The sequence below is a fragment of the Anomaloglossus baeobatrachus genome, chromosome 4, assembly GCF_048569485.1.
Source record: "Anomaloglossus baeobatrachus isolate aAnoBae1 chromosome 4, aAnoBae1.hap1, whole genome shotgun sequence".
Lineage (NCBI taxonomy): Eukaryota > Metazoa > Chordata > Amphibia > Anura > Aromobatidae > Anomaloglossus > Anomaloglossus baeobatrachus.
This window is the reverse complement of record NC_134356.1, coordinates 286,404,695-286,416,834: the sequence shown is the minus strand read 5'-3', so window position 1 is coordinate 286,416,834 and position 12,140 is coordinate 286,404,695.

Below are 12,140 nucleotides of genomic sequence, written 5' to 3'. Positions count from 1 at the left end.
CACTGATTTTTTTTTCTCCCCATCCTGGTTCGGCGAACCCGAATATTCACTGGTCTGCTCATCATAAGCTGTTATCGACATCAGGTGGGAAATGCAGGTCAATAACACCTTTAGAAATATATTTACTTAGAAACTTAGTGACATGTTCAATGTTTATTTCAACTGCTGCACATGTATACTATTTTGTTATTAACTTTACACCTGTTTAAGACAATATAGCATAACAGATCACGTAGAAATTAAAAGTTAAGTGTTGTTGTAATAAATTAAGTTTATTAATTGTATAGTCTAGGCACTTAGATTGCAATTTGATGGCTCTGTATGGTATAATTTTATGGAACATTTTTTTCCGGAACTGTGATATTGTAAAATTTTGCAGTAAATCTAAAGCACATAGACATCATATGATAATATGGCCATTGTCATAATATGAAACTCTTAGGTATCAATGCAAATGCTGTAACATGATCTTCAGCAACCATGTGCCATTTATAACAATGAACTATAGCCCAACCTAAAGAGGTTAACCACTACTTTAACATTGATGGCTTATCCTTAGTATAGGTCATCAATAGTGGTGAGAGAGTAGTTAACTATTCGTACTTGCTATGCTGTTAGTGAGTACTGTCCACTACTCGCATATTCGTTATGAATAGTGGGCACAATTTAAATCAATAGAAAATATCCAGTAAGTAGCAATAACCCGAAAGCCGTACTTTTTGTGTGGGTAGAGAATGGTACGGCTTTCAGGTTACTCGCTACTTAGTACCCATTGACTTACATTGTGCCCGCTACTCGCAACAAATTTGCGAGTAGCGGACAGTACTCACTAACAGCTTAGCAAATACGAATAGTTAACTACTCACTCAACACTAGTCATCAATGTCTGATCGGCTGGGGTCCCAGAGTCAACATCCCTGCCAATCAGCTGCTGTCGGTGCTGGTAGCAGGTGGCCGGAAATTCTCAGTTTGGGAGATGCCCCATCTTCTATTCTAATAGCTATGGCCAGGTACTGCATATCCTCCTCAAATTCAGATCATTAGGAGACGCATATGCAGTACCCAGCTGCGGCCACTATCAGACAAGTTTTCGTTGTTCTCTGTCAGAATTTATAAGTCATTATCAAAATGTTCGATTCTGAGGTAAAATCCGAATTCAGTGAAGAGTTTTCCATTACTGAAATAGGAGATGACAGTTGTTTACTGATGAGATTCTATGATGATGGGAGGAGGAAGGAGCTAGAGGCAGAGGCAGGAGCTGGAGACAGAGGGAGAAGCTAGAGGCTGAGGGAGGAGCTGGAGGCCGAGTTCCGTGCACTCCTCCCTCTGCTATCTACAAAGCATTTAATCAGTAACAGCTGCCATCTCCTATTTCAGTTCAGTAATAGAAAGTCTTCACTGAATACATATTTTACCTCAGAATTCAGAATTTTGATAATGACTGATCAATTCTGGCAAAGAAAAAAGCAGATTTGTCTGATAAGGTATATTACAAAATTGCTTATTTTCGAGTTTACTATTGATTTATGAAATAAAAATTAAAATAACTGAAAAGGCCCCATTACACGCAGCGACATCTCTAATGAGATATCGCTGGGGTCACGGAATTTGTGACGCACATCCAGCCTCGTTAGCAATGTCGTTGCGTGTGACACTTATGAGTGACCACTAAGGATCACAAATACTCACCCTATCGTTGATTGGTGACACGTCGTTCATTTCCCAAATATCATTCCTCGTTCTGGATGCAGGTTGATCATCATTCCTGAGGCAGCACACATTGCTACGTGTGACACCCCAGGAATGACTAACAACAGCGTTCCTGCGTCCTCCGGCAATGAGGTGGGCATGACGTTCTTGCGGATGATTTCTGCCACTCCGCTTCTATTAGTGTCCTGCTGTGTGATGTCGCTGTGACGCCGCATAAACCGCCCCCTTAAAAAAGAGGTTGTTCGGTGGCCACAGCGACGTTGTTTGAAAGGTATGTTGGTGTGACCCGCGATATTGTTCGCCACGGGCAGTGATTTGCCCGTGACTCACGAATGACGGGTAGTGAGTGCTATCGCTAGTGACATCGCGTGCAAAGAGGTCTTTAGACTTTAGGCTGTGTATTTAGAGGTTGCATTGAGCTCTATTAAGGTTTTGTACATTAGCTGTCAGTCTGCATTAAAAGGATGTACAATAAAAGACTATTTAAATGTCTTTCCCATTACACTAGTGTTTTAAAGTGTAAATAGAAAAAAAGGGTTTTACTTTTTTAAAAAGACATTTTACCTCATTTTCATTAACAGAAACCCCATAACATTATATCTGAAGTGCTATGAGAATTAAGTATTGAACCTCCTGATTTTGTGTGTGTTACAAAAGGATTTATGTTGCCATTTCCAATAATATATGAAACTTGATGATATCTCTCTCACATCTACCTTGCTTAATTCCTTTTTATTTCATGGTGTCCATACAATCCCTATGTAATCTTCTAAAAAGATAAAATAAATCGATACATAGAATATAGTGCCTTAGGGAAGCAGTCCACCTCAGATAAGAAAATGCAGAAAATAGGCATTAATGTTGCTGCTGTTTATTACATGTAGATATGACAAATCTATAATGCTAACCTAGTTTTTAGTAATAATGCCCAAGGATTCCATTATTGCAAAAAGCAAGAAATGTATGTTTATCCTACAATAATAGACTGTATTCCAAGTCACCTGAAGCTAAGATGGGTTTAGTGTGGATCAATCATAAGCTTAAGAAAGCAAATAATTACAGCATGTACCTGTACAGTTGAACTGCGTACACCCAAGCATTATTTTATATAGCACAACATAACAATACTATCTAAAGTTTTTGTAACATATAGAATGTGTACTACAAAAATATAAAATTAGTAACACGTATTTGTTTAAATTTAATGCATTCTCTTTATATAAGATAACATCTTACGTAACTCTGATGACATTGCTTCAAATGACCATCCAACAAAAAAAATAAAACAATTCCATAATTTATGATCTTTATTTTACTGAATAAAAAAAATTGGTTTGAACATTGTGACATAATAAAATGGTAATTTGTAAATAATATTGTAAATGATGTCCAATTTGTCAAGGAAAGCCCATTGACCAGTGCCTACAAAAGGTTAGGAAAATTGTGCAGATGGTTAATTTCCAAAATTATAACCAGGAAAGGGATTGACTATTTTCAAATTTAACAACATCAATAAAGCCTAATTAGCATGAGCAATTTTTTTTTCTGGATTTTTCATATGGATTCTGCCACAAACATCCATAAAAAGGTCCATTAGAAGACATCCATAATATAAGTACAAAAGAATGTACTTAATTTTTTAATATATAGTACTACTCGCAAAAAATTTAGGGTTAGGAATATTTGGGTTTCGTTTGAAATTTAAGGATGATCGTAAAATGCCCTCTAACTCTTTCAGATCAACTGAAGCGGGCTTTACATGCTGCGACATCGCTAGCCGATGCTAGTGATGTCGAGCGTGATAGCACCCGCCCCCATCGCACGGCCGATATGTGGTGATCGCTGCCGTAGCGAACATTATCGCTACGGCAGCGTCACACGCACATACCTGCTCTGCGACGTCGCTGTGACCGGCGAACCGCCTCCTTTCTGAGGGGGTGGTTCGTTCAGCGTCACAGCGACGTCACAGCAGCGTCACTGAACCGCCGCCCAATAGAAAAAGAGGGAAGGAGATGAGCTGCCGCAACATGCTGCCCACCTCCTTTCTTCCTCCTTTTCCGGTGGACGCAGGTAAGGAGATGTTTGTCGTTCCAGCGGCGTCACACATAGCTATGTGTGCTGCCACAGGAACGACAAACAACATCGTTACTGCAGCAGCAACAATAATTGGGAAGAGGGGGGTATGTCACCGATGAGTGATTTTGAATGTTTTGCGACGATTCAAAATCGCTCATAGGAGTCACACACAACAAGATCGCTAAAACGGCCGGATGTGCGTCACAAATTCCGTGACCCTAACAAGATCGCTTTAGCAATCTCGTAGCGTGTAAAGCCACCTTTGATGTGACCTTCTCTAAACGTTTGAATGCACATGTCCAACTGTTCAATGTTCGAGTACATCTTGTGCAACTTTCTGTTTTTATAACAAGGAGGTTAATGGCAAAATATCCACACAGGTGTTTCATCCATGAATCGCACAGTAAATTTCAGGGTTCAATTAGATTTGGTATTTAAACAGTTTTTCTTATCATGCTGTTCACATTTTGACATCATATGACCAAAATGACACCAACCAATTGATCAACAGTACCTCTCCATTGCTAGGCTTCAAACAGGATGTTCTCAGACGGAAGTGGCCACTGAGCTCCAAGTGTCCCAGAGTGTCCTCAGCAGGTTTCAACACAGATACAAAGAGACTGAAAGAGTCAAAGAAAGGAATAGAAGTGGAAATTCTTTGCCCACATCCCACACTAAGTCTGCTTCACTGTGAACAGTGCTCTTCAGAAACAGATGATGAATTTCACAAAGTTCCAGGCACATTTTAGGGCCATTCAAAACTGTTTGCATCAATGTGGTCTGCATGCTAGCCCTCCTGCAAGCGTAACTAACTAGTCGCAACAAAACTGCCCTACACTTTGTGAAAGGTACAGTGACAAGCCCCTACTACTTGAAAAAAATCATTATTCCAGTCATTATGTCTCTGCATGAACAACACAGGCCTAAATTCATCTTAATGGACAATAATGCTCCAGCTTATCGAGATTGCATCATTAGGGAATGGCTGCGGGAGACTGGGGTACTTCAATCGGATCAGCCTAAACTTTCTCCACCTTAATCCCCTAAAAGAACCTTATGAATAGCTGAATCACCATGTAGAGGCTCATAACTCTGTACCCCAGAACCTCAATGACTTGAGAGCCACCCTTCAAGAAAAGTGAGATGCCAGGCCTTAGCAGACAACTCGACTTGTGAACAGCATGAGATGTCATTGTGAAGCTATAATTGATCTTCAAGACGAAAAAATAAAAACAGGTCAGCACCACCTAAATATGGAACAACAGGTCTGTGCCATATAACCCTGATAACTAGCATTGTATGGAGAAGGAAGGGAGGTCTATGTATGGCACCAAAGGCATTAGAGTACCATATGACATGAAAAAAATGTGCAAACAGTGGGTAAAATCACTAAGACAGGATGAGATGGATAAAGCAGCCCAGACAAATTACATATAAAATGAAAAAAAACTCACAAATAAGCTTATAATAAAGCTGAATAAATTCCCCCGTATAGAAGTCACCCCAAATTCTGTTTGCATGAGAGAAAGCAGCACAATGTATTATAATAAACTCGTAAGGGGTAGGCAGATTTAGAGCTACAAAATCACATAAAAAAAAAATCCTAAATATGACATCAAGTATATCACATGTGAGTTAAGAGGGGATCATATACACAAATAAAATGATGTATATCATTTAATACACAACACTTAAATTCAAAGTATATGACCACTAATCTTCATATCTGGCTGCGGTAAAACAAAAGGGGAACAAAAAGTAGGTGATATGGTAGAATAGGGAGAGCCTCCAGGGTTCTTACTGATGAAGCCACAACATATGGCGTAATCCATGTGTATATGATCCCCCCCAAACTCACATGTGATATACTTGATGTCATAGTTATGATTTTTATGTATGTGTGAGATTGTAGCTCCATCTCTGCCTACCTACTAGGGGTTTATTATAACACATTGTGCTGATTTCTCTCATGTAAATAGTTTGTGGGGTGATTACTATACTCGGGAATTTATTCATTTTTATTATAAGCTTATTTGGGAGTGCTTTTTCATTGTACATGTAATTTGTGTGTGCTGCTTTATATATCTCAGCGTGTTTAGAGTTTTTAACCAGTTTGCACTTTGAGTGGTTAATAAATTATTTTTCACTCCACATGGTCCTCTAATGGCTTAATTTTTTTTTTAGTATTTTGTACTTTGGGGCCTTACATATACCTCCCTTCCTTCTCCATTCATTGATGCTCAAGGCCAAATCATAACTTGCTGAGACATTAACATTTTGGGGGTTATATCCACCACTGTTGTTGGCTTTTTGTTTCAATAAATTGTTTGAGATGAGGAAATCACCATTGTATGCTTATACTTAAATGCCCTAGTTTCATGATAAAATATAACTGGAGGGTGAACTTTTTATGTTTATTAAAAATTTAATTGGAAAGTCAATTATCCCTAACTTATGTACACTACTTTCGTATTTTTTGGATTATAAGACGCACTTTTCCTCCCAAAAATTTGGGCGCAAAATGAGGGGTGCATCTTAAAATCCGAATATAGCTTACCTGGAGGGCTGTCTGTGCCAAGACCGGGTGTGTTCGGGCGGCCGGGTGCCTGTGGCTGCGTGCGGGCAGCGGGTGCCTGTCGTTTCGGCTGCCTCTTTGTCCTGGAGGCCGCCTGCGTCTCTGTGCGGGTGGGCAGGTGGGCGGCCTGCTGGCTGTCACTCTGTGCGTGCGCGCGGGTGGCTGTTCAGACTGCGGTGGCCGGCTGAGCGGACTACGGTGGCCGGCTGTGCGGCATGTGTCCCAGTGTGTCCGCGGTCTGAGTTTCAAATGATGGCCCCAAGAGTCAGGGCATGCGCAGATGGAGCTCTAGGATGAGACCTCCATCTGCGCATGCGCCGCTCCAGGCGCCATCATTTGAACCGGGACCGCGGACAGACTGGGACACTCACCGCACCGGCCTGCTCCACCACTGACCCGTCGCCGCCGCTGGTGCCACTACTGACACGCCGCTGCTGACGCCACTGACCTGCCACTGCTGCCACCACTGACCACCGCTGCTGTGGCGCCCCTGACCTAGTCAGGTACCACTGAGTACTGCACCTATGCTGGGGGCAGTACAATACAGGTAATCCAGAAGGCTGACCGAGGTGTGATTACACAGGCGCATAGTAATCAGGTCTCCCACATGGACCTTTGGTGGACCCCTGGGGAATCCAGGAGGGGGCGTGGCCTCCATCTCCACTCAAGGGGTGTGGTAGAGAGTAGAGATGAGCGAACCGGTCCCGGTTCGGCTCGAGGTCGGTTCGCCGAACGGAGGTCCCGTTCGAGTTCGGCTCGTCGACGTTCGACGAACCGAACTCGAACCGCATAGGAAACAATGGCAGGCAATCACAAACACATAAAAACACCTAGAAAACACCCTCAAAGGTGTCCAAAAGGTCACAAACAACTCACAACACAACACAAACACATGGGAAAGTGACAAGGACATATACTTATGCAAAAACAAAAGAGCTGGACAAGGAAAAAGAGGAGGAGACACAGATATAGGCATGGCACGCCCTTCTAAAGTCATGTAAAACACCGCAAGGTAACTCCAAGCGGAGTCTCCCTTTTTTCCAAAAATTGTGCCCCACACACACCCACCCATTCAGTGGCAGCACTTGTGCCCTAGTTGTACACTTCACAGCTAGATTTGCATCAAGCACATTCCAAAATACGCCGTTCTTATCCGTCCCCAGGATGACACCGGGGTAGGTAGCAAAGTTTTTCCTGATCCCAGCTCTGTTCATCTTGGCTTCTTTTAAAAACAATGTAAGCAAGGGTTACTCCAAGCGGAGTCTCCCTTTTTTTCCAAAAATTGTGCCCCACACACACCCACCCATTCAGTGGCAGCACTTGTGCCCTAGTTGTACACTTCACAGCTAGATTTGCATCAAGCACATTCAAAAATACGCCATTCTTATCCGTCCCCAGGATGACACCGGGGTAGGTAGCAAAGTCTTTCCTGATCCCAGCTCTGTTCATCTTGGCTTCTTTTAAAAACAATGTAAGCAAGGGTTACTCCAAGCGGAGTCTCCCTTTTTTTCCAAAAATTGTGCCCAACACACACCCACCCATTCAGTGGCAGCACTTGTGCCCTAGTTGTACACTTCACAGCTAGATTTGCATCAAGCACATTCAAAAATACGCCATTCTTATCCGTCCCCAGGATGACACCGGGGTAGGTAGCAAAGTCTTTCCTGATCCCAGCTCTGTTCATCTTGGCTTCTTTTAAAAACAATGTAAGCAAGGGTTACTCCAAGCGGAGTCTCCCTTTTTTTCCAAAAATTGTGCCCCACACACACCCACCCATTCAGTGGCAGCACTTGTGCCCTAGTTGTACACTTCACAGCTAGATTTGCATCAAGCACATTCCAAATCCACAAGCATTTACTCTCCCCAGGATGACACAGGGGTTGTAAATTCCTTCTGGATCCATGACTTGTTCATTTTGATGAACGTCAGTCTGTCCACATTGTCACTGGACAGACGCGTGCGCTTATCTGTCAGCACACACCCAGCAGCACTGAAGACACGTTCAGAGACAACGCTGGCAGCTGGACACGACAAAATCTCCAAGGCGTAAGTTGAGAGCTCTGGCCATTTTTCTAGGTTTGAAGCCCAAAAGGAGCAAGGCTCCATTTGCAAAGTCATGGCATCGATGTTCATTTGGAGATACTCCTGTATCATCCTCTCCAGCCGTTGACTATGTCTCAGACTTGTTGTCTCTGGTGGCCTTGCAAAGGAGGGTCTAAAAAAATTATGAAAAGATTCCATAAAATTGCTGTTACCAGCACCAGATACGGTCCTACTGGTACGTGTAGACTGATGAAGATGACGAGACTGTCCCATGTTTGTCAAGTTACAACTGGGAGATTCACTCCCTGCACCTGCACGGTTGTTTGGTGGAAAAGCGGATCTAAGATCGAGTAACAGCTTCTGCTGATACTCCTGCATACGTGCGTCCCTTTCTATGGCTGGAATTATGTCACAAAATTTGGACTTGTACTGGGGATCTAATAGTGTGGCAAGCCAGTAGTCATCATCACTTCTAATTTTGACAATACGAGGGTCATGTTGGAGGTAGTGCAACAAGAAGGCACTCATGTGTCTTGCGCAGCCATGCAGACCAAGTCCACGCTGTGTTTGTGGCATAGAGGTGCTAACCGTTCTTTCTTCCTCTGACATCTCCCCCAACCTCTTTCAACTGAAATTTGACCAAGGTCTCCCTCATCTGCTGAGTCTTCCATGTCCATGGACAGTTCGTCCTCCATTTCTTCATGTCCTCCTGCACCTTCCTCAACATCTCGCCTGCTACCATGCGCCCTTGTTGATCCCTGTCCCCCATGCTCCCATGCCTGGCGCCTTGGTGATGATGAACGTCTGGACCTTGGTGATGTTGTTGTGTCTTGCGCATATGAATCCTCCTGTAGTTCATCCCCTTCCTGTTGTCCCACCCCCTGACTCCGAATAGTGTTTAGCGTGTGTTCCAGCATGTAAATGACTGGAATCGTCATGCTGATAATGGCATTGTCAGCGCTAAACATATTTGTCGCCATGTCGAAACTGTGCAGAAGGGTGCATAGGTCCTTAATCTGAGACCACTCCATCAGGGTGATCTGCCCCACCTCTGCATCTCGTTGGCCCAGGCTATACGTCATGACGTATTGCACCAGGGCACGGCGGTGCTGCCACAGTCGCTGTAACATGTGGAGAGTTGAATTCCAGCGTGTCGCTTCATCGCATTTCAGGCGATGAACCGGCAGGCCGAAAGACTTCTGGAGCGATGCAAGTCGCTCAGCTGCGGCGCTTGAACGGCGGAAGTGAGCAGACAGTTTTCGTGCCCTGTTCAGAAGGCCATCTAGGCCGGGATACTGTGTTAAAAATTGCTTCACGACAAGGTTCAACACGTGAGCCATACAAGGTACGTGTGTCACCTTGCCCAGGCGAAGGGCCGCACCCAGGTTTGCAGCATTGTCGCACACGGCCTTACCAGGCTGCAGGGTGAGTGGAGACAACCATTTATTAAACTCGGACCGCAGAGCTGACCACAACTCCTCAGCTGTGTGACTCTTATACCTAAGACATGTCAAGCTAAAGACCGCCTGATGCCATTGCGCTCTGCTGCCAGCATAGTAATGAGGGGTGCGTGATTCCTTCTGCGCAGTGAGAACGCTGGTGGCCTAACCAGGCAGGCTTGGGGCGGAGGTGGAGGACCCAGATGAGGTGGAGGATGCAGAAGCAGTGGCGGAACTTGGACAGACAGAGGATTGACACACAAGTCGTGGGGACGGCAAGACTTGTGCAGCAGACCCTTCACCATCTATCACCATAGTTACCCAGTGCCCAGTCAGCGACATGTAACGTCCCTGTCCATGCTTACTGGTCCAAGTATCGGTGGTGAAATGCACCCGTTCACACACAGAGTTTCTCAAGGAAGCGGTGATGTTGTGTGCGACATGCTGGTGTAGCGCGGGCACACCTTTCTTAGAGAAGTAGTGGCTACTAGGCATCTGGTACTGGGGCACAGCGACAGACATAAGGTCTCTAAAATCCTGTGTGTCCACTAGGCGGAAAGGCAGCATTTCTGTAGCCAACAGCTTACAGACGGATAGAGTCAACCTCTTAGCTTTGTCATGGGTCGCAGGAAATGGCCTTTTATTTGTCCACATCTGAGGGACAGAGATCTGGCTGCTGTGTGTAGATGGTGTTGAGTAGGGTGTCCCTGGAAAAATGCAGGTTTGTGAGGAAAGTGCAGGCGGAGACATGATGTTGCCTTCATCCAAAGTTGGTGCTATCGATGTGTGAGTGAGCTGTACACACTCACTTGTTTCCCCTTCCAAAACAACTGACGACCTACCAAGCAAACTGCCTGTTGCGGTTACAGTGGTGGAAGTTGTAGGTGGAAAAAGAGGTGTGACAGCTGTCCCCACAGTCCTAGAAGATGGCGAGCGCGCGGATGCACTGGAAGGGGCAGGCGGTGGATGGTTCGCTTCGCTAGGCCGCATTGCAGCACGTTGAGCTTCCCACCGGGCCATATGATATTTATTCATGTGACGATTCATGGAAGAAGTTGTCAAACTGCTGAGGTTTTGACCTCTACTAAGAGAACCATGACAAATTTTACAGATCACATAATTTGGCCGATCTTTTTCTATGTCAAAAAAGGACCAGGCTAGGCAAGGCTTAGAGGCCAAGCGACCTGTTGATCCACCCCGAATAATGCTCAGAGGCAGAGTGGTGGCTGAGGATGCAGTTGTAGACGTGCTACCAGTACTCCGACTCTGTCCAGGAAGGCGCAAGGTAACTTCGTCATCAGTTGCATCCTCCTCCACCACCTCTGTTGACCTCCTCGAGTGCCTGACTGTGGGTTGACAGTAGGTGGGATCTAGAACTTCATCAATTGTTGTGTTTGCACTCCCCTCCCCCTCAGACCGAGCCTCTTCTTGCCCTGACCGAATATTTAAGTTGTCATCCCAATCGGGTATCTGAGTCTCATCTTCATCAGTATGTTCCTCATTGTCTATAACCACAGGTGTTACAGTTTGTGACAAAGGGTCAACATTATGCTCGGAAACTTGGTCCTCACGGCCTGAATCAGAGTCACAAAGGTTCTGGGCATCACTGCAGACCATTTCCTGTTCTGTACTCACTGTAGCTTGGGAGCAGACCTCTGATTCCCAGGCTATAGTGTGACTGAACAACTCTGCAGACTCAGCCATCTCAGTTCCACCATACTGTGCAGGGCTGATGGAGACTTCAGAGCTGGGAGAAAGCAAGTTTGATTGGGATGACAACTCAGAGGACTGGTGTTTTTTGGATGCGGTACTTGAAGTGGCTGAGAGGGCACTTGTTGGACCACTTGAGATCCAATCAAGCATTTTCCTTTTTTGCCCATCATCTACCTTTGTTCCTGTTGTTCGTGTCCGTAAAAAAGGGAGCACATCGGATTGTCCACGGTAAGTAGTAGACATCTTACTTTTGCTGGTAGATGGTCTATCTTCAGCAGATGATAATGGAGCTTTGCCACCTTCCCCACGGACAAAACCTTTTTTGCCTTTTCCACCACGCCTCTTCCCCTTTCCACCAGCATCTGTCATTTTGCCACTCATGTTGATTGCGACAAGATTGTGGACTGAAAATGTGGTAGTAAAAATTGAGACGTGGTGTAGATTGCATTGGTGGTCTAGCTTTATTAACAGCAGAATAATAAAGAATAAATATCCCTGACAATGCAACTACGGCCCTTAAACTGGCAGCAAAAATTGCTAGTATAATGGCTTAGTTATAATGAGTTGGAGTGTGCAATGCAGGC